Here is a 24,203-nt window from a genome sequence, read left to right as displayed (position 1 = left end):
ATTCCACAGGAAGTCTCAGTGCATGGCAGAGCACAGCATTCCTGTTTTCCTTTCTCTACTGGAAACAGCTCATTTGATATAACCTAGAATTGCATTTGCCTACTTGGCAACCCTGTAACTTTAGTGTCTCATGGTCAGAGTGTGGTCAGTAATAGAAGGAGGTCTTTTTTTTCCCTTTTGCATTTCTACGTAATGAACTTCTAGCTTCAAGCAGAAATCCTTCCGATTCATCCTTAAGGGCATTTTACATGATTACAAATCATCTCCATTCTGTTTGTAAAGGCCATCAGCTCTTCCTGTTGGACATTCCTGTCCTTCTCTGTATAGTTGATGCTGCTATGTTTTGCACCCGGATATTTATTAAAACTATAAATCTTAAGAAATTCCAGGAGTGATTTTTCTTGGTCTGACAGCTCCCCTTTCAGCATAGCCAACTGTCTCCTCTTCTCTAGCCAGCTCCTTTTCCACCTCATAGCTCTCCAGTGATCCTCCATTCCTCCCACAAGGTGTTATATGCTGGAGTCCCTTCACTAGAAAATGCTTGTGGTTTAGCTACAGCACTCAATTTCAAGGTTGAGCCTAACTCAGATGAAGCTGTTGTCCAAATCCCCTTTATATTCCAAGGAGGGGAGTAGGCATGTTGAGGGCACAGTTCATGCCATCTTGACATGGGAGTCTCAAACAGGTCAAAAGAATAAACTTTACAAGTGTTCCCCTGTGCCCCTTGAGTAGAAAAAGACACTTGGGACACTGAAACAGGAGCAGATGCCTAAAGCTAGGTGGAATTATCTACCTTCTAGATACCCGGACTTCCCCAGAAATCCCTTCCATGATGCTTTTAGAGAAGATGGCAGGGGGAGAAACTGCACAAGCAGCCAAAACCAGACTCCTGGCCATCCAGAGAACTTCCTACAGTTTTGACTGGACTTCTTTTGCCTTGTCTCCTGTACTGATTCCTTCCTGTGCCGTTTTAGGAAATTTAAATTAAGTGTATTAAAAAAACCCAAACGCACTTTCCCCCTCCTCAGTCACTTATAAGTGCTGCTATATTGAACATAGTTAAAAAGTAATGCTAGTGTGCACCTTTTACCAGCCTTCTCAAAGCTGTGTTAACTGTGAAATCACTGTAAAATTGTGTTTGCCATGATTTGTTTTTGCTTTGCTCCCAGTCACAGCCACCAAGGGGAAAAAAACAATCAATCACATGAAAAATCCAGTACAGTTCCATACCAAGGATAGAAAATTGGGCTGCAACTTCAGGACCATCAGCTAAGAAAAAAACATCTGTAAGTCACCTTCTCATCCTTCGTATGCTTCTTATAGATATAGCTACAAGAATCTTCTCCCACCCTTGAGATTTCATCCTGTCCATACTCTCGACAACATCTCCATTAGTAATGCACTTCTTACCAGGGGCTTTGTACAAATGCTGTTCAATATTGCCAGGAAATTCATTGCAGGAGTGCTGAAGTTAACACTGACACCAGCTCTCCACCCTCACAAGCATTTTAATATGGAAGTTACAGTGATACAAAAATATGTCTAAGCAACAGCGGCCTTGCGTTCCCCTACCCAGAATGATTTTCAAAGCCTCCCAAAGATGCCACCTTAAATTTAGGAACCCTGCTCTAGTCAAAGACCAAAGCTCTCAAAGCCACAGGACTGCTACTAGAAGACAAAAGGCAGTAGGAAAACATATAAAAATCCACAGTAACTCTTGAACAGCCACTGCTGCTCCATAATAAAAGAATAATAGTGTGGGGCCCTCTTATAGCACTTTATCTGGGGATCTCAGTGGCTACACAATGGGTGAGTTAGTTTGTCTCTTAGCCTAAAAGAGAAAAAGGTTCAAAACAGAGCTGTGGGAACACAACGCCTCTCCAGGTCAAATCACAATTCTCTGGGAGCTCTTCAAAGCATGGAGAAAGCCTTACTCATGGAGTATACCTTGCTCCATCTCCCTTTTGACACAAGAAGAAGGATGCAGAAAAGCTGAGGGTCGCATGGGGCATATCAGCAGCAGCTTGGCATTTCTTTGCTACTGTTTCTGTGCTGATACTTGCTTTCAATGTGACATATTTTGCATATGAAAAATACTAAGTAAGCTTGAATTATTTTATGGGAGAGCTTGAATTATAAGCTATATATAAAATAAAGTACTATCTACTGCAGTGTACAGAAAGATATAGGCAATAAGGCAGATGTGTGCCCTGTGCATATTAAAATTTGTTCCTAAAATGTAGCCATTTTTTCTTGGTATTTCACACTTGAGTTCTTTTTGGTAGAGAAATTCATGCTAACGTGAAGAAGCTTTTTACCAGAATATGAGGTGCAAGAATAAGTACAAGACTTTTTTAGTAGCTTGTTGGTCTTTAATGGCCTGGAACTGTGTATAATTTATCCTGAAGAAGACCAGTCAATTAAAGTATTATTTATCCAATTGTTTTATGTTTTAAATCTTTCTAAGACATTTTGTACCACATGTTGCATAGGACATAGTCCTCTAGATATCCAAACAGCTCCTGATTCCACATTTTTTAAAACCCTCAAACCAATGGCTCCAGGGAATAGGTTCCAGGACATCAGAGCTGGGACGGCATTGCTTTAACATAAACATCCTAGATTGCAGTAGCCCTTGTCTTTGCTTTCCACCCCTGGAAGGTGATAGCTTCCCATGTTCAAACAAAACACTTCTTCAATGCTAGGTCACTTTCTTGGTTACAACACTGAACAGGCTGGACTTGCTGTAATCACTGTCCTTGACATAGCTTATTCAATCTGTAGGGAAAAAATGTCAAAACTAAACTGGTAAAGACCTCCACCCAGCCAATTCTCCCAGTAGGTTAAAAAATATACATTTTAAAATGCCAGGACTGTCTAACGTTTCACTTGAAATTCTCCATAGCAACACCACTTTGGTACTGTAGCGGGAAAAAAGAGTATTAAAAAAAAAAATTAAGGTCTTCAAAAAGGCCCTTCAACTTTAAAGTGAATGTATTCGTGGAGAAATGAAGGGTCTGTTGTGCAGATGGCTGTTTGCTCTCATTGCTAGAAGCAGACAGTCTTTGGTTAGGAGGGAAGGGGAGTCAGATAGCATATTACCATGCAAAAGCAGCAAGCTCTGCCTATGATGACTGCAATATTAACTCCCAGGGCTTCCTGCGGCTGAGAGGCAGCAGCGGCAGCAGCAGCAGCGAGTTTCACTTGCCCCCTGCCCCCCACCCCCAAGCCTCCAGGTTCAATAAAGATTACATCATGGAAAAAGTATGCCATGTAAGCCTGAGAATCAAAGCCGTCACAATTGGCGGCTGTTTAACTGTAATGTCGCTGAAACACATACTCCCCCTACGCGCACACACACTTTCCCCCTCACCCCTCCCATCCCACCCCGAACCCTCCGCGTCTCCTACGATTAAGGGTAGTATTATTGGGGAGAGGAAAATCTGATCAAAACTGTCGACCGCCAACTGCCGATTTTCTATGGATTCAATAAAGGCCACCTTAACGATTTCCCTAATTAATGGATGACATCTTTGGCTGGAGGAGAGGCGCTGTATTCTACTCTGCCTTAGTCTTTGTTAACCTTCTAATTAACTTTCGTAGGTCACCCAGGTCTCCCAAACCTAAAAGTGAAGAGAGCCATTGTGCTAGAAGCAGTAAACTTACTTTTTCTGCCTGGGTACTTAAAAGGGAGAATGATTATAGGCAGGGAAAAATAACTCCATTTAAACTCTTTGTGACTGCGGAGAATGCATAGGTCCCTGCCTTAGAAAATAATTGAAACACCTTTTATACCAATATTTGCATGCATAATAAACCAAATTAGCAAATATGCATCTAAATTCAGCTGCAGTTTCAAATTGATTAGGGATTTGGAGGGGGGTTTGGTCTTTTTTTTTTTTTTTTTTTTTTGGAATGTGAACTTCAGTGGGTCAACAAAAGGAATGGGATTTCTTGAGCAAATTGCAACTGCAACAGCTATCAGCTTTTACACGGCATGATCTCCAGCGAAGAGTCTGGGCTAATAGTACACACACACGCATTCTAATACTATAATATTAGGCCAGATTAATCCCTGTGGTAAGACCATTGAAGTCAATGGAATTGTATCAGAGATGAATTTGGTTCACTGCCTTTTGTGGAATCTAATATGAATTGACCATTGAGCTGGAGGCATCAAAGATGATAAATGCAGCCCTCTTTCAAACAGTCTGATGCAACCCAAAAAAGGGCAGGCAGAAGGCATTTAGGATGGGTGGCCTTTTCTTCTGTCTACAGCTTTCTCAGGGAAATTCTGCCCTCATTCACGCCCATTGACTGAAGTCAATTAAATTATTTTAATAAATTGTAATTAAAATTTGCAGTGTACAATGAAAGATTGAAACTTCATAGCACAACTTGACTAATAAACCTGAAGTTAATTGCTTCTTGAAAGTAAAGATTGAGAGTGCTTCTTCGGCTTACAGAAAGGACATGAAATTAATTGTTCCTGGTTTTCTTTACTCAGCAGAGAACAACAGAGCAGAGTAGAAAACAGTAATAATTGCTCCCCAATATAAACATACAGATGTACATCCTTGCACAAATATCTGACTGTGCAACCCGTATTCCTGGACAGAAGGTACTGAGCTTAGAATTTACATCACAAAAAAAAAGAAAAAAAAACCATCTAAGACAGAATAATTTGGAGAAATTTTTGCATTAACTGAGGAGGAAGCATAATATGGTGATTAAAAGAGGCCTGAAAATCAAGCTATCATCTCCAGTCTTATCCCTCACTGCCATTGGTTCACAGTGGAAAATGGTCGCTTTGACCTTGATTCAGTTTCTCCATCTTTAGAGGAGTTATGTTTCATCAAAGCAGCATTTAAAAAAAAGGCCTTGAACTGATCAAGTATGAAAACTGTAGACATGCAAAATGCAACAAGCCAAACCAAAAGTCTGAATTTTTCAATAGCCAAATTTGGTTTTTGATGGTTTGGTTCTGCCACCATGTACACATTTGCTAATGGAATAATTGACATGTAAGATGGCATTTACTGCTTCTTTGCTCTAGTCTCCAATCAAGTGGTGCAAAGTATATTAATCATCTTCCCAAGTATCCCTCGTATGTCCTAGGAACAGCCTGGTGATGGATACATAACTCTAAGGAAATTTGAACCATGCCACCTTTCAAAAATATCTGCAGTTAAACATGCCTTCTACGTTTCTGCCTGCAAGGTCCCGAAGGAGGTTTGGTATCACGTAGGTTTGATTGCATGTCATGGTTTAACCCCAGCCAGCAACTAAGCACCACGCAGCCACTCGCTCACTCCCCCCCGCTGCGATGGAGGAGAGAATCGGAACAGTCAAAGTGAGAAAACTCGTGGGTTGAGATAAAGACAGTTTAATAGGCAAAGCAAAAGCCACGTGCAAAAGCAAAGCGAAACAAGGAATTCATTCACCACTTCCCATGGGCAGGCAGGTGTTCAGCCATCTCCAGGAAAGCAGGGCTCCATCACACGTAACGGTTACTTGGGAAGGCAAACGCCATCACTCTGAACGTCCCCCCCTTCCTTCTTCTTCCCCCAGCTTTCTATGCTGAGCATGACGTCATATGGTATGGAATATCCCTTTGGTCAGTTGGGGTCAGCTGTCCCAGCTGTGTCCCCTCCCAGCTTCTTGTGCACCCCCAGCCTCCTCGCTGATGGGGTGGGGTGAGAAGCAGCAAAGGCCTTGACTCTGTGCAAGCACTGCTCAGCAGTAACTAAAACATCCCTGTGTTATCAACACTGTTTCCAGCACAGATCCAAAACATAGCCTCATACAAGCTACTACGAAGAAAATTAACTCTATCCCAGTGTTATAGAAGAAATTTGATTTACTGTATTGTCTCTGAATAGTCTCGTTTAGCATTAGTGGCTTAGCATTAACAGCTAAAGTAGCTGACGCCTCAGGCCGCAAGAGCTGACTGAGAGTAAACTTTTCTGAGAAAATTAATGCTGTGAACAAAGAACTAGCTGAATTTAGCAGATACGAGCGGAATGAGGAAGATAAGGACCAAGGAGACAATTCCAAGAGAATGAAGTAACTTCAGAAGAAGGCCAGCCCAGCGACAGTGAAAACCAATAAGAAAGCAAGAGACCACCAACCAGAATTAAGCGATTGGACTTGGGGTTGGACTTGGGGATCGGGCGATGGGTGGTACGGGTATAATTGAGAGGTGTGAACAGGGGTAGGGGTCCCTCTCAAATCCCATGATTTGAGCTGCATGTTATGGGAATTACTGTAGCAGGAACCACCTGAACCAATGGAGGACAAGCCTTAGAAGAAGCAGTGCAAGTGCAGCAGTGACCCGACCAGAGCTGGCTTTGGTGCCCAATAACTCCACACAACACACCACCTCTCCTGTCCTGAGTGACCACCATAACAGATGGAGCCCAAAGTCATGGACTAAATGAACTCAATGGACATTTTGTGGACATTTGGGGACATTTATGGACATTTTACAGGTATTTCACAGGGGTGGTCCATAGACTAAGGGAATGATATCTGTGTATTGTATCAAAGGATGGCAAGGGGAGTGGTGGTTAATGAGGATGTATTGGATAGTGTGGGACCCAAGCATGATGTAAATAGTATGGAATAAGGGGTGGAGAATGTGCTGGTTTTGACTGGGTGTTACAGATTAACGCACACCGGCTGCCGTAACAGGGTCCAACCCTAGGATCCCACTGAGAATGCCAAGTCCGAGTGAAGGTTTCCAATTAGTCTTTTATTAGTTCTTAGGTTACAGCTCAAGCTGGGTGCCTCCAGAGAGGGACCCCTACCCCTGTTCACACCTCTCAATTATACCCGTACCACCCATCGCCCAATCCCCAAGTCCAACCCCAAGTCCAATCGCTTAATTCTGGTTGGTGGTCTCTTGCTTTCTTATTGGTTTTCACTGTCGCTGGGCTGGCCTTCTTCTGAAGTTACTTCATTCTCTTGGAATTGTCTCCTTGGTCCTTATCTTCCTCATTCCGCTCGTATCTGCTAAATTCAGCTAGTTCTTTGTTCACAGCATTAATTTTCTCAGAAAAGTTTACTCTCAGTCAGCTCTTGCGGCCTGAGGCGTCAGCTACTTTAGCTGCTAATGCTAAGCCACTAATGCTAAACGAGACTATTCAGAGACAATACAGTAAATCAAATTTCTTCTATAACACTGGGATAGAGTTAATTTTCTTCGTAGTAGCTTGTATGAGGCTATGTTTTGGATCTGTGCTGGAAACAGTGTTGATAACACAGGGATGTTTTAGTTACTGCTGAGCAGTGCTTACACAGAGTCAAGGCCTTTGCTGCTTCTCACCCCACCCCACCAGCGAGTAGGCTGGGGGTGCACAAGTTGGGAGGGGACACAGCTGGGACAGCTGACCCCAACTGGCCAAAGGGATATTCCATACCACATGATGTCATGCTCAGCATAGAAAGCTGGGGGAAGAAGAAGGAAGGGGGGGACGTTCAGAGTGATGGCATTTGTCTTCCCAAGTAACCGTTACGTGTGATGGAGCCCTGCTTTCCCGGAGATGGCTGAACACCTGCCTGCCCATGGGAAGTGGTGAATGAATTCCTTGTTTCGCTTTGCTTTTGCACGTGGCTTTTGCTTTACCTGTTAAACTGTCTTTATCTCAACCCACGAGTTTTCTCACTTTGACTGTTCCGATTCTCTCCTCCATCGCAGCGGGGGGGAGTGAGCGAGTGGCTGCGTGGTGCTTAGTTGCTGGCTGGGGTTAAACCATGACATTGCTGAGGAAAGACAATCAAATGACATGTATGGGATGAAGATACAGACAAGAAGTACACCTTCCTTCCCTCTGGAATTCACTGCCACCGGACAGTTGGAGGACGAATGGAGGCCCAGGGCTCTACCCTGCTCCTACTGAACACCATAACCAGGCAGTGTTTTACCTGACCATTCAGAGAACAGACATTTTTGCCGACAAGTGATCCCACATCAATGGTTAGGTATTGCCCTTTATAGCTTACTGAAAGCTTTCAGGGTCCCTAATGTCAGGCTCTGCCTCAGGACTATTTGTACTAAAGAAAGAGGTCTTCAGAGAAGGGCATCACCTTTAAGGTTCTCAGGAAAACTAGGTTCGTTCTCAGGAAAACTAGATTCATTATCAGGCACCAACACAAACCTCCCATGTGACATGGAGCTAGGGGGATTCATCTCACCTGACTTTTAATATCCATGTGAAGATATCTGCATCTGAGCCTTGTGAGACTGCATGCCTTGAGAGTCAGTGGAAGGAAAGACGTCATACGACTACTAACCCAGAAGTGCCTATTTTGGATGTCCGGTACAGCAAGGATGAACTGTTCCCCAGAAAAGTTTTCTCCCAATTGACTATGAAGAGTCCACATACAAAATTTGATCATGTGCAGTTAGTACTGCAAATCTCTGTTTTGTGGTCAGATGAATCCCACCTTCAGTCCCTCTGCGCTTCTGTTCCCCATTTGTGAGAAGGAGATAATGATATTTCTGTTCTTCTACCTTTTGCCCTTTTTGCCCTCTTAAACTGTAAGGTCCTGGGATTCACCTGGCAGGAATTAGACAGCTACTTTTAGGGCGTCTACTAAATTGGTACTTTTATGATGCAATTAATCTCATCCAAAATTCGAAATCTAAAATAGATCTGAGGAATGCATCATAAAAATGCCTTTTTCTCAGCATAAAGGGAGATGGAGATAACCAATTCTGCAACTCAGATTTCTAAAGTCAAGTAAAATTAATCTCCTCTGTTTAAACAATACCAAGCACAACAGAGGGCTCTGATGAAAATAGTTTAGATATCTTGTAATACTGTTTTAATTGCCTTTGCATCTTAAATAATCCAATGACTAATTAATTAGGAAAACCTTGTTAACACTCAGTAGAATAAAGCGTAAGACATTTTCCTCAGTAATGAACATAACAGACAGTTTAAATCTTGTTATTTCAAACTAAATAAATGATCTGTGGAAATATTTCACAGCAACTGAGACATTCATTATCTCTCTTCTTGACACAACTCACAGGTTTGGGTGTACCCAGAAATGGGCTTAACTTTCTGACTCTGACATTCAATCATATTTCACAGTCTGTGAAAGAGGCAGCAGCTAGAGGTTGACGCCTCCCTCCAGCTCAGCCTATCCTTTTCCAGAGGAAATAAATTATTTTTACTAGATAGCCTTGCAGAACCTGGTAGTGTGCAGTTAAATTAAATTATGCTCAGTTGTCATCCAGAAACAACAACAATTTCATACAAATAACCATAAAAAGAAGTTACAGACAGAGAGTGTAAACCAGGGTTCCTGAAATGCATTTAATCTGTCTTCTCACAACACAAAAATGATCTTTTTTAGGTCAAACTGGTAGCAAAGTCCTGGGCACATAGCTCATTGAATCCAACTGCCTTGGCAAGACTGGAGTTGGACCTCAGGAACTGCAAATGTTCCAACTCCAGTAGTATCACCTGGGCTAGAAATTCCGCCTTGCCATCTTCTCAGCCCTGAGGGGTGTGGTGAGCTGGCTTCCCAGCCCAGGAGGCTCGTATGGGCTTTCTCCGTCCTCTGAACTTTTCCGTGGAGGAGAAGCCCATGGACTCAACAGAAACAGAGATGTCAGTCCTTGTCCTTTGCAACTTTAGAGTGAGCTCAACTCCCACAAGTGACTTTATACAAAGCAGAGCAAGGCTGCACATTTGTTGCCTCTTGGTGGTTTTCATACCAAATGTGTTTAATTTACATGAAAAAAAGTAGTGTCTCTTTCCCTGCTTGGCACCCTGGCAGAGGCAGCCTAGGCTCTGAGAAGCAGGAGGCTTGATCACCTGTGATCACCTCGATGCTCTGCAGCAGTCTTATCTTCACACTCAGCTGCCCCCACACTGATGTTACACATTTACCCAACGGGGCTGAGCAGATGGCCCTGCTTGGGGTAAGCACAGTGCAGCCCAGTGCAACTGGCACCCTGGTACGTACTATAGTATCTGCATGTCTGGTAGACATCAAAAATCAACTCTACCCTGTTGCCTAACTTGTGCCAGCAAACATAGTGCCCAACGCAAGGATCACTGTAATAAAGTTTCAATGCCATAGGCCTGCTTCTCTTGGAAGCCAAGAGCCATCCATACAGTTCGTGTGATATAAAAAAGCACAACTCATATTCTTATTTCTCTACAAGCCCCTTTACCTTGCCAGAGCTTTGTGGATGAGCTGGACTAGACTTACAAAGCAGTCTTAGACACAGAAAGGGTGACTGAGCTGCTCAGTATTGCACAATAGCAGAGACGTAGGGAAAGCAAAGGCTTTATCTCCAAAATCAGGTATTTTAAGTGCCTCCAGGTTGATATAGGCACCTGTATGTTCATCTTGGGCACTGAAGAGAAAACCAGCAGTGAAAGGAAAGCATTTTGCTCAGCCCTAGCAGCAGAGCCCGTTGCTGAACACCAGACTCTCTAGGTAGGGAGCAACAATGACAGGCTCAGGAGGCAGGTCCATCTGTCCAAGATGCAAATCCTGATATCCGAGAAGTTCTGAGGATTCCAAGAGTTTTATATGGATGAAAAAGAAAACAAGAGAATCCATACATTCTTCCCTGGCTGTTGTTGTTCTATTTGAAGAGTCTCCTTTGTATTTCCCAACTACACCAACTGAGGCACGACTATGGGCTTTGGAAACCCTTATGGCCACACCTGAAACTAGATTAATATGTCAAAATCCCTTGTACATAATGGCACTGCTATCTCCCCAGTTCTCTTTGCCTCACTGTGAACTCTGTTATGTCTGTCAGCTGTGGTGCTGGCCGCTTTCTCCCCTGTTGTCTTATCTGCTGCCTTATAGTGTGTTCCTTGTAACCATTCCTTCCTCTCCTCACTGTTGCTGATTGGGTTTCTCTTGTTGATTTTTGCAGCTCGAGTCCTATTTTAAGAGCTTCAGGTTTCAGCTGCCAGCTCAACAGAGAGTCACTGACCTCACTGCATAGCTGTTTCTGCCTTTTACACCTTGTGCACTCTCCAGTTACCTTTTGGCTGCTCTGATTTCTTTGTCTTCCTTTGTCCTCCCTTTAGCCCATCAATCTGGTGATAGTTACCCATAACTCTCCTCTCAGCTTCCCTTGTTGCCCTTCCACAACCACTACTAACTCTGGCAGCCTCTACACTGCCTTATTTCACCCAGGCACATGGTCTGGTGAATGCCTCTGGAGCCTTGTGTTCATCCTCTGCATCTTTGCATTTATCCTTGGAAAAAAATCCTTTCTTCATCCACTCCCTGCTAGGGTCCCTTCAGCCTCCTCCCATCCCTACTCATTCTTTGATTAGCACTTTCCTTCTCCAGACTCACCAGCGTACTCTTTCTATGGATCGCCCTCTTTGTCTGTTTTCAAATAAGCCTCTGAAGTCTCTGCAAAAACAACCCTCCTCTACATACCATTATGCCTTTCTCATCTCCTTTACCTCTTATCCTTTCAAATGACTAGTTTACTCCCATTCTCTTGAACTCACCTCTCTGACACTCAGCAGTCTGGTTTTCAGCCACTTCACTCTGCAGGAATTGCTCTCTCTAAAATCACTAATGATGTCCTTCTAGTCAATTCTAACCGCCTCTTCTCCAGCCTCTTTCCCTTTGATTTTTCCAACACCTTTGACATATCAGACCATTCCTTCCCTTGGAGTTCCGCACAACTCAGCTGCTCTGCTGAAAATTGCCATCTTGAGTTTTAGGAGAGCTTGGTAGCTGACAGCCAGAAGCGTAAGAATAGGGGCACAATGAAAAGGATAATTCTTTGTATTGTCTTCTGCACACTAATGAAGCTCCTTTTAAGAAACGATGAAAATTTTAAGGGCATACCCAACAGTAAGGAAAACCCCAGCACAGGATGTCTCTGCTTCCTATAGACCTCTATGCCAGACTTATGTATAATACGAGAGATTTCACCTTTCATATCTTCATAGTTTCCTTGATGGATTCTTGTAAGGAGGAGGAAAAGGGAGAATAATTAAACCAATAATTTCACCTTTCTACAGATTTGTTGTTTCATGGCGCGCTCTGCTTACTGATAAAATCAGAGATGGATTAATTCTGAACTATATACAGATATACAATACAGACAGAATGAGGATCAGCCTGGGAAGATAGCGGAGTCTTTCCAGTGTCAGGTTAGCCGAAAGCCAAAGAACACCATACAGGGCAAAAGCAAATGCAGTGGCGTAGCAAAGGTCACAGTCAAAGGTTCGGAGAGGGGTTAAATCCTACAGCTCAGCAATGAAGCCAGAGGCTCTTTTCAAGTTAGGCTATACTTGCAGAGCTACATGGATAACGTGAACAGATGTTCCTACTGTTTGGCTCTCACTGTACCCATTTTTACAAAGATAATTCTGCTTGAAAAGTGGACAGAATAAAATCCATAATCACTTTATGTGGACCTTAAAAAATCAGAAGTTCATGTGCAGAGTGCACAGAGACGTAGCACATGAGAATTATCATGAACTTCAAATCAAACTGCCACACTCTGTACCCTTCTACCCTAGTTTCAAGCTCTGCTTGCCTGCCATATAGTCTGCAGCAACGCTGTGGATGATAAAACACACTGTGTTTCCCATTAAAGTAAGAATAGGTAGCAGAAAATGATGTTTAAAAAAATCAGGGGAATTAACTTTAACTGTTGGATGCCCTACTCCCTCCCCTGTGTGTCAAAACAATTAGTGAGAGTCAGATCAAAGGATCCACTCTGCAGAAAAGGGAGAAATAAAATCCAGTGTGAAATGTCCCCCTGCAAAGACAAAATATATGCAAATAAATTGCAGGTAACTAGGAGATCTGATACTATACCACCGCCAGGAGGAGAGGGTCAGCAGTTACATCTGATAATAGCCTCTCTCTTTTATTTGGGGATCACTATTTTCCAAAAGAAAAGCTAAATATTGATTAAGTGATATCTCAAATACTACAAGATTATCAAAGCAATTACAGGGATTAACTTCCCAAAATGCTCCAGTATAACCTCAGCTGCAGAAACTGTGCCAACTTGGTAATGGCTATTAACATCTGTATGCACAAGAGTAATCCCCTGGTTTTCTTTCTTTTTTCCTCTCTCTCTCTCTGATTGCTCCTATATATTATAGTTTTTCTGAGTGCACGGGATGTACCACTTGGGAAGCCCATTCTACATTTCCTGCTGGGACCTGCTTAGAGTCAGAGGAAGTCAAAGGTTATTCAAGGAGGACACAAGACATCTAGCTGTGTTGCCCACTTTCACATGAGAAAACCTTCCCTGCTAGAAGAGGGCAGGAGACTGCCAGTCATGAAGTCCTGTATGGATATACTGACTTTGATCACACTAACTCAGTCTCATTCCCTGACAACACTATCTACCTAAGGATTGAATGTGCTGCAGACACCTTTGAGAGCAGCATCAGATGGCTGGAAAAGTTTATCTCCACTAAGTAAGAGCTCCAGCTTGGTCCCCAGCACAGTCACAGAGTCCAGGCTGCTTGGTAGCTTTCTATCCCCAGAGCCCACTCCCACGTTCACGCTGATGGGGACGGCTCACTTTTGCTTCCATTTTTCCCCTCTCACTCTTCTCTTAGGGGGAGAAGCAACTTTAAAGCATGGGAGAGACAGACAGAGAGAGCATGATGCCCTATAATCCAACAAGTCAACTTCCCGAGCTCAAACATGAACTGATTTTTTTTTTCTTCCCTCGCCTTATAAAAAAGAAATTGACTTTTGTTTGGAGTTTGTGAAAAGTGGGACTCGGGGCCCAGTCAATGGGGCTCCCCGCAGCGCGGGCTGAGTGGAGCCATCTCGAACCAGTCAGCCGCGGCACCAATTAATCCGCTCTTTGTCACAGCCCCGGCCTCAGCAGCAGCGGCAGCAGTAGCAGCAACACATTTGGCCATTGTTCAGACCTTCATGCAACGGGATTTACCCTTTCAAAGAGGCAGTTTTGTCCCAAAGAGTTCGAGCGGAAGTTTCTCACTGACAATTTGCCCCAAATAGATAGATTTGTCAGCAGCAACCTTTAAAAGCAAAAAGCCATGGAGGAAAAAGGGGAGAAAAAGAAGTGTGGGGGGAAGAGCAAGTGCATCTTTGTCCATCTGTCTATCTGTCCGGGGGTCTGTCCTGAGCAGGTGGGGTGGACGCAGGGCCTGAGGTACAGAAGGGCAAAATGGCATTGATGTGGGCTCTTGTTCATCTCAAGGCAGATGTAGCAAGGGAGCTAACAAGCTCCCAGGCTGTTGTATAGCTGCTCTGACTTCTGAAAGCCTTTCAAGGAACTTCTTTTACATGGCATTGTCATGCCTGCTACACAGCACTGTGCTAGGCTGGCCAGGGTTTCCCAGCCTCAAATACTCCACCAGCAGCTCAACTTTGAGAGCAGCAGGCCTCATTCTCTGTGGTCTTGCCGCCAATATCTACATTTAAACCAATACAAGCAGTTTTTTGCAAACAGGCTGGTGTAGCTTTTCCAATGCACTGTGCACTGGGGCCCATATCCCAGGCGTAAAAAGGTGAAACAAATCCACAGGTATTTCCTGCCCCTACACCAATGCCGCTATGCTCCTTACGGGCACACTCCCTTTTGGACTTCAAGGACAGTTTGCATGAACGGAGGGTCAAACCCGCTCTGTTGCAAACTCCAGCTGTTCACATGCACTGCTGTTGCTCCCACCCTCAGATTGTGGCACTGCCCAATATCCCTGGCTCACACGTGGAACCTGCCGTTCCCCACAACACCTCCACACATACTCCAAAGCCAGACAGCGAGAAAGTGCACGGAACTCTCTCCCCAGCTTGGGCTCCAGCAGATCCAGCTCTATATACACACAGCCTCTCCCAGCAGCATGGAGACAGCCCTGCTCTCACATTGGAGGGCAGCAACTGGGAAATTCCCAACCCTATCAGACTAATCTCTCTTAATAGCATAAATTTTGGGAAAAATGGAAAAAATATGCCTAAACTCACCTGTGACTCCACCTTCTGGTACACCCGCTGGGTGGGTGGCAAGGGGGTGGCTAGCAGGTTTCTGTGAGCACCATGGTGCTGAAAACTAGAGCCCTGCTTTTTCCTAGGAAAGGCTGGAAGAGGTTGTTCAGCCTGACATAGGTTGCCCTCTGCATACAAGAAACTATCATCTCATCACCTAGACAGCAAGTATAGCCTGCCCTGCCCCAGAGGCCTTTGCACAGCAAAGAAGCCAAATTCACCGGAGAACAAGTAGTTCTGCTGTAGTCACAGTGCTTATCTACTGCTATGCAGGCAGTATGGCTTCCCAAACAAAGCTGAAGAAACCCAGTTCACTGAAGCAGATCTGCTGCAGCTATCTGACCAAAAGGAGGAGCATGAGAAATAGATGCAAGGCAGCTATACAGCCCTAAAACTTTGCAATGGACTCTGGAAACTCCATTGCTGGGTGACAGCCGCCCCGGCTCTTCTGTCAAACTACTTTGTCTCGCTGTATCTTAAATGGGTTTGATCTACATTACTCAAAGAACCTCATTGTTTGAGTATTGCCCAGCCCACTGGTGTTTATTTGATGGCCTTCCCAAGGCATTTCCTGAAAGACACAAGAAAAATGAAGGCCAAGTTCAAACTGACATAAAAAATGTCACCAGCCTGCTTTATACCCACCGAGTTCCCCTAAGCCTGCTTATACCTGCTCTTGGAAAGGTAAAAGGGTACAAGTGGCTGCAACCTAATTATAAACCAGCCAGAAGGAGTTGCTTACAATTAGGTTAGGGCCATTCCAAGTGAATTGGCTTACAGCAAAACTAGAACATGTTGAGCTAAAACTGAAACATTGGGCTTCACACTTGAAGACACCAGTGGGTGTCACATGTTCTAGGTGGCCTTCAACACAGGGACAAAGAGTTCAAGAAACAGTTGCAGAGCAGCAATGTTCTCAGTTGCAGCAGACAGGTGTAAGACCTAAGGCCTTCCCCATCTGCAGAGGAGTTTTAAGAGACCATAAAGGCAGGTTAAGTAAGGATGGACACACCTTGCAATGGTGCAAGGCACTGAGATGGGCTGAAAGTCAAGCGGTACAATTGCAAATATGTTCAAATACAGTTTTCTCCAGGAAGTCCAGGAGAGAGAGATGCCATGTGGCATCTCTCCTGTGGAGGTCTTACTCATTCAACTCTCCTGGAAATGCACAAGTGAATTAACACTGATCTTCCCTGGCAGGGGGAAAACACTGGTACCAGGGACAATGGTATTCCCTAGAAAGCTTAGCTGTCCCAGCCTTTATTCCCTTAGCATGACTGGCCCTGGTCATCAATCAAATTGATGGGGTTCCCAAGACCAGAATTCTTCTTCCTCCTCAAGTAGTGATTTTGCTTATGATTTCCAATAGAAGAAAAATCCAGCTACTGGATATGACAGAAAATATTCTACCAGCTACAGCGTGTTTACCACACGCACAGAAAAATGAACAGAAGAAGAACGCATTTCCTCTGTTTGTCTCTCAGGTGCTGAATCACATTAACCTCATGCCAGCAAAAGTGCTAGGTGGATTTGAGAAGCATCAGCCAACACTGACTGCAATGACAATATATAGAAAATGTCAATAATAGTCAAAGAAATGCTCTTGGCAGTACAAAACTGGTTAATCAACCATACAGTAGATTTTAAACAACTTCCCATGTGTACTTGCAGCTGAATTACAGTATTTGGATCACTCTTGGGGTTTCCTAAACATCATGATTTAATACGCAGTACAGTCTCTGCACTTGTAATTGGAATAGAGGCATTGCTGAGCAATAATCTGCGCATTGGACTTCTACTGCTTTAACAAAGTGATCTGCCACACAACTTTGCTTACCAGTGTCAGCACAGCCACAGAACAAAGTAATTATGAAAAGCAGGTAATGTAAGCGTTACTAGTTGTTATTACTCCACATGCACTGTTCCATGCTGAATTGCCACCCATGCCAATCCTCAGAGTTTTAGATTCAATGCTTCAATACTTTGTGCCTGCATTGCAGCACAAAGAACTAAGTCACAAGATAAAGCTCTGTCCTGAGATTCCCATCACACATTCCCCTCATTTATATTTCTTTATAAGAGCCGTTCCTCATGGAAAAGAGGGACAAAAAGTTACTGGATCACATCTCACCACAGAGATATCCTCTCCCTTATCCAAGCACCTGTAATTCCCTAATATTTATGGTGATACAATGTTCTTGTGACAATTGCAGCAAAATTGCATCTGGCAAAATCGTGTGAGGACATGAGTGAAAATATCTGAAGTCTCTTTTAAGAGCACTTAGAGCTTGGAATCCCTGGGTCGGTAGCATGTGATTGCCCCACACTGCAGAAAGCACTCCAGGAACTGGGGTTTGTGAACCACCAAAACACATTGCAAGTTCAAGGATGTGCATTGTATTTGAATGGTGAAGTCTTAGTTGAGGACTGACAGGACTCTTTAGGTCAGATAGGCTGCCTAAAACTTTGATTGTTCATGCCAAATTCTGCAGATCTTGTGCACACCAGCAATCCTGTTGAAGCCCATTAAACTACTACCTATTTCGTATTTACGATGGAAGACCACAGGATCAGAATCTACCTCAGTGGTATGTTTTCATTAGACCGCATTTTCTGTTCAGGTAGAACAAGTGCAAATAGCTGCAGGAGTTAGTTAGTTAAATCATTTTACAGAGGAACACGGCAGACCTCTGCTTTCCTCTTTTCTTGGAGGTAAAAGAGTGCTAGATTTTGTTACACAGGCTCAGGCCAGTGGTTTCTCAAGCTCACCATCCTGGCCTCATCAATGTCTGAAATCTCAAAAGGCAGAAAACCCCAACCAACCTCATAATACATCTAGCTAGTTGAAGAGTGATGCATACCATGCTCTTCTCTGCTTGGACTTGCCAGTAGCTGCTCTACCTGCAAAGATATTCTGTGACCTATATTTTATGAAGCAAGAGATAGAGCAAGCATGTCTATAAATGTCATAGACACTCATAAAACTATTCATCTCTTCTTAAAAATCTATCTGCACCAACTGACTCAATACTTTCAAGCAGCACTGAATGCGATATGCTGACTAAATGCTGCATCTGGAAGTATTTATTTTTGTTGGTTCTAAATTTGTTTCCTGAAATAGATACCACAGATCTGGTCTTCAGCCAATATCAAGAGATATAGCTAAATTGAAGTCAACGAAGCTGAGCCATTACATTGCCAGCCAGAAATACGGCCCTTCCTAAGAGCATTCTTTGCTGCCACTACACAGTATTTTGTGCAATTGCCTCAAAGGTCAGCTTGTTAACAGGCTTCTACAGCAAAATTTGGGAGGCCAATCGACCATAGAAATGATTATGCTCAAAGTGCAATCAATCAGGGTCATAGCTGAGGCAACTCTTCCCTACGCACACACAAGTGCTTAGGATGTAACCAGAGCTATTAATTTAACACATTGGTAAATTGATTTTTAAATGTCACAGCATAGCTCCAAGATGTATTTATTCCTTGTAGTGAGCATTCTTTTGTTGGCAATTTAAAACTGTTAAAGTATAGACCCAATCTTATTTTAAATTTTCTTTTATAGAGATAATAATATATTTGCCCTCGTATTCAGACCTTTCACTAGTTTTATACAGCTGTGTCTCTACCGGCTTCAGTATTGATACTGTCTTTTGTGTTCATGTCAGGAAAACTAAAATAAGGCTGTTTCTCTCTAAATTAGATTGCAGCTGCTGCTACATCATTGGCTTATTACGACACTTTGATTTATATCTAACTAGCAAACTAACAAATAAGTCAAGTTACTAACTAGAGCCGCTTTGTTAAGCGCTTGTTTCGCATTGTCTAGATGGGATCAGGTACCAATGTAGGCGTATAAGCCAAGCCTGACATATCCCTTTCAAAGGCATACGTGATTAATGGGGCATTTCATTGCTGCAAGTGAACTCAGGCTTGTTCCACCCCTGAATACAAGTATTGAGAAGAAGTGCCATGACTTACAGAGATACTCTTTTCTCAGTTATCTTCCTTAGGCATAATTTTCCCCGCTATTCTGCGCAAGGTGGCTTTGCTAATGTACACTCATCAGATGTATGTGTGGAAATAGAGCTATACGGTCACTGTTTCATGCAGTCATTAACTTATTTAACCAAGCATGCACACGCACATGGGAGAAACTCACCACTTTTTCACTGGCATCTGTGGGGAATGCAGGTCTTCCCCAACTTTTTGCTGGATGGATTACTCAACGTGGAGGATGGGTTGAGAGCTGCTCAAGCCCAAAAGCCAGCAGAGGTAACAGGTACATTCACTGGGACACCTTGGCACACAGAGATCGAACACAGGGCGCCACCAGCTCAGGGAAAATCATCCGCAGATGCAGCAGGAAGGTGGCTTTGTTTTACAGAGGATACATAAACGTGAGGAAATCCCTCTTGTGCCAGGAGAGAGGGAGCGTCACAGGACAGTCTTTTCACTGGGTCATTTTTCTGCACCTTGGATTTTCACATTTTGGAAAAAAGCCTTTTCTTGCCCTGCCTGCAGAAAACTCACAGCACAAAGCTGTGGATTTGGGTTTTTTTGTAATTAGCCAGGGCTCTCAGCATGGCCCTGCAGCCCTGGAGGGTGCCCAGCCCCAGGGCATCCATGAGGTGGCACCAAGATGGCCGCCAGGGCAGTTACCACACAGCATCCTCAGCCCTCAGGGTCAGCCATCTTGGGTGCAACAGCCCAGGCGGGGCACGGGGAAGGCCAGCGCCTCCATCGCTGGTTGTACGGTGCGGGACCCTCCAGGGAAGGTGTCCATGAGGCAGGGGCTTCTCAAGGAAGACTCAATACCGCAAAAGAGCTCATTAGGTGCATTTCCACCACCCGCACGGGGAGCAGCCCGAGCTGGGCATCAAGCACAGCCATGTCACAAGCTAGCAGTGCGGTGGGGCAGCCGAGGAGCAGCACGGTCCCTTCAGCGGCCTTCGTGCTGCCTTTGCCCGTCCATCTGCCTGGAGGTGGACGCAGAAAGGGATTTGTGGTGGTGTCACAAAAACACAGACTGTGACCTACAAAGAACGGGAGGCGCCTCAGACTTCAGGGGGGATTTAGCAACTAAGCCCGGTGGGTATTTACGCTGCGAGGGCGCTGCCGTGCTCACCTCCCTGCACGGGGCTGCCTGGGGCGCTGAGGGACAGCTCTCCCCTGGCATGTGCACCAAAGGAGGGGACTGGAGATAGTTTCTCGAGTGCCACAAAGCAACAGCAGCTCCTCCTCCCAGGAGAAAATAGCTCTGTCCTTTCCTTCCTTATCTCCTTTCCAAGCAAACGGATGGGTTAGATTTGCCTGATCTTACCCACCTGCTTCCCATTGAGAGAAATGGATGAAAACAGCACATCCGTATATTCTGCTGCTACATCCATACACCTCTGGCAGCTTAAATTTTTACCTCCCCTGACCTTAACTTTTTTCTTTTTCCTTCTTTTTGTTCACTGAAGATCTTTTGGCTCCCCATCCAAAGAGCAGAGAAGACAAGGAAGGTAAAGGCAGAAGGAGTGGCGCACTTGAAGATGGGTCACACGTTCGATTTTTCTTGCTGCTAAGACTCCCAACAGAAGAAAAGATACCTGGCAAGAGACCATGGCACAACGCTGAGAAATGTCACCATGTAATTGTAGTCATAGTCCAGAGTCCTGAAGGAGATATAGTGAAAAGGGAACACATGCCAGCTTCTGTAGGAGGATTGATAACTATTTGTACTTCCAAGGCATTACGAGGAGACAGTAAATTTCATTATTATATTAGCATCTTCTGTATATGTAGGACTGCCTAATAAACAAAATGCTAAATATAATTGTTGTGGTTTCACCTGGCAGGCAGCTCAACACCACACAGCTGTTCGCTCACTCCCCCCAGTGGGATGGGGGAGAGAATCAGAAAAAAGGTAAAACTCGTGGGTTGAGATAAAGACAGTTTAATAGGACAGAAAAGGAAGGGAAAATAATAATAATAATGATAAAAGAATACACAAAACAAGTGATGCACAATGCAATTGCTCACCACCTGCTGACTGATGCCCAGCCAGTCCCCGAGCAGCGGGCCACCACCCCCTGGCCAACTGCCCCCTGTTTTATTGTTCAGCATGACATCATATGGTATGGAATATCCCTTTGGCCAGTTCGGGTCAGCTGTCTTGGCTGTGTCTCTTCCAAGCTTCTTGTGCACCCCCAGCCTACTCACTGGCAGGGCAGTATGAGAAGCTGAAAAGTCCTTGACTTACTGTAAGCACTGCTCAGCGACAACTAAAACATCAGTGTGTTATCAACATTATTCTCATCCTAAATCCAAAACACAGCACTGTACCAGCTACTAGGAAGAAAATTAACTTTATCCCAGCCGAAACCAGGACAATAATGGTAAATGCTAAATAGTAATAATGGTAATAATGATAAATACTAAATGCTAACTATACTTTCCTGCCTTGTTGGAGCTGGACTACTTTTCCACCAAACAACCACGAAACAGCTTTGATAGAAGCTGCAGTGAAAAGCTGGAGTGGGGAGAGAGCGCTTCCTTGTACTCTTGGAGGATGCCTCCTGCCTTCACTTTCAGGGCTGAGATATCTCTGTCCATCACGGAAACCACAGGAAAGGCTCTGAAGAGACAGAGGACAAACCTCAGCTGGTGCAAGATTGTAAAGCAACACCAGGCACAGCCCAGAGGACAGGGAAGGGCTGACGGTTTGCTCCCTCCTCAGCGACCTGCAGTCCCAGCCCACGTGCAGAGCCAGCTTTGGGTGTCTGGGTTATGTTAGTGGAGTTCTGGGTGGAAAGGTGTGTAGTTTGAGCTGTTCTTCATTTTCTTTCTCAGCAGAGCCTGTTGCTGTACGTGGGAGGGAAAGCCCTGCTCATGTTCAGAGCAGCCTGTCTCAGATGTGGCTGGAACCTGTGGACGCAGTTGGACCAGCCTTTGCAGTGTTTTTCAGGTGGCTTTGAGTTTACAGGGCAAAGAATTGTGGCTGCTGTAGAGCCAGAGATCTGCCTCACTAGCGCAGGGGGTGCCCAGGGCCACGTTTGGGCCCTGCTGCCGTTTAATCCTCTCTCTTTGTTTTGGCCTGCAGGCCCTGCTAATGTAGCATGGTCATCTCCTTCCCTGTTGCTTTGAACGTTGCTCAAGGAGGTGAACTTTTCCCTGCCTCCCTGGAAGCAGATTTGGAGTGAAAATCTGTCTGCATTCCCTGATCCACCAGCTTCTTTGCTTTCTGGGATCTCCCTGAGCAACTTCCCAGACCTCTGGACGGCGTCCCTCCGTGTTAGGCAGGACCAGGCTTGTCCAGATTGAATGCTTCAATCTGTGCCATGGATGCGCTGGTCCCATGGGGAGCAAAGAGCAGAAAGTTACTGGGATCCCAGTGCTGTCCAGAGTTGTGCAGCCCTGTGACACAGGTATGCCACAGGCACAAGAGGGATCACCCATGACCTGGGACAGAAGGACAGAAGGACAAAAGATGACAGGCAGAAGGACAGGGACAGCACGTTTGGGGCTGGGCTGAGTCACAACCAGCAAGGGAGAAGTCAGTTGTGGTGCATTAACACATCGCACCAGCGGCAGGGACGAGAAAGCAGTGACCGAAAGACATCCGAGGGCTTCACAAGCTCCTCAGCAACTGCTGGCCCTGCTCTCTGGTGCCGTTGCCCACCCCAGCTTGCATCCACAAGAGAGATGCTCTTTCCTCCCTTCCCAGGTGTGCACCTCTCCCCACCCTTGGGCTGCTCTACCAGCTCCCACCACACAGAGAGTTTCCAAGAGGAGTGGGAGAGCTCGGCAGCCTCTCGGTGAAACCAGAGCTGCTGAGTCGGGAAGGGGTCCCACCTCTGGCCCCTCGCCGCCCCCCTGCACCCCGGCCCTGGCAGCGCTGCAGGGACACTCGGGGGCGGCGGGCTGCCGAGGCGCGGCGAGGTCGGCGGTGCCCGGGGGTCAGAGCAACCCTGCGGGGCAGGCGGGGCCCTCTTCAATCCCTCGGGGGCCGGGGCGGTGGGTGCCCGCCCGCCGGACCCGGTGTGGAGGGGCAGGAGGGGTGACCCACGGCTGCGGGCGGGCTCCTTGCACGGCCGCCGTGCAACAAGTGCCGGCGCCGGGGAGCGGGGAGCCGGGAGCCGCCGGCCGCGGGGTTGAGCTCGGCGGTGCCGGCGGTGACCGCTGCCCGGCCGGCTGAGCGGGAGGCAGGCGGAGGCGACTCCGGCTCCGGGCACTGGGAGACGCGGAGTTTTTCCAGGCCGGGGCAGGGCAGAGCGCTCCCCGCTCCTCCCGGGGGCGAAAATAACCCTCCCGCCCTGCTCCCCCTGCACACCCCGCCGTGCGCCTCCAGGAGCCAGCCCGCCCCTGCTCCCCCCCCCCCCGCCAGCCTCCGGCTCCCGCGGCAGGAGGGAGGTCCGGCTGCCCGGCGGGCAGGCTGGCACCCCGGCCCGGCCCGGGCCCGCCAGGCTCGGCTCGGCACGGCTCGGCTCGGCTCGCAGCCGCGGCCCGCTCCCCGCCTGCCCCCGCCGGCCGCCAGCACAGCCGCTGCCCGGGCCGGGGCAAGGGCAAGGGCAGGAGCGAACTGCAGGCGGGCCCCACCTCGCCACGGGAAAATGCAAAAGAAACGGGATCTTGAACCGTTCTTTCTGCTTTTCTTTTGTCTCCTCTTTTTTCTTTTTTTTTTCTTTTCTTTTTTTTGTCTTCTTTTTTTTTGGGGGGGGTCCCTTTTTATGACAGCGAGGGCACAAGGCGAGTGAGGAGGCGGAATCATCTCGGCAGCCACTGCATTTTGTGTGGAAGCCGCTCGGGGGTTCATTAATATCATTAGCATTTAACCCCCTCCCTGCCCCCTCCCCTTCCCAGCGCAGGGTGACGTCACGCGGCGGCAGGAGTTGGGGGGAAAGCAAGGGAAGCTCAGTGGGCAAGGGGCGTCCCTCTCCCCTCCCCGCCGCTGCCTGTCACAGCCTCTCTGCCGATATTATAGGGGCCGAAGCCTGGAGCTCAAAGCGCAAAGTCAGCCAGTGTAATGAACTTCTGGAAACCTTTCCCTTTTTATACCATTCAGTTTCTGAGAGGCAGAGACAGCCTCCTCTGACGCCTTTTCCCCCCTTCCATTATTTTTCCAGGCTCTGATCTCCCTGCTCGCTGCACCGAGGCGCTCGGCGCAGAGCCCCGCTCCCCATCCTACCTTCTCCTTCGTCTCATTGTTGTCCTGGCTGCTGTGGCTCTCG

This window comes from Gymnogyps californianus, chromosome 3 (genome assembly GCF_018139145.2).
Source record: "Gymnogyps californianus isolate 813 chromosome 3, ASM1813914v2, whole genome shotgun sequence".
NCBI lineage: Eukaryota > Metazoa > Chordata > Aves > Accipitriformes > Cathartidae > Gymnogyps > Gymnogyps californianus.
This window is presented reverse-complemented; position numbering follows the sequence as displayed.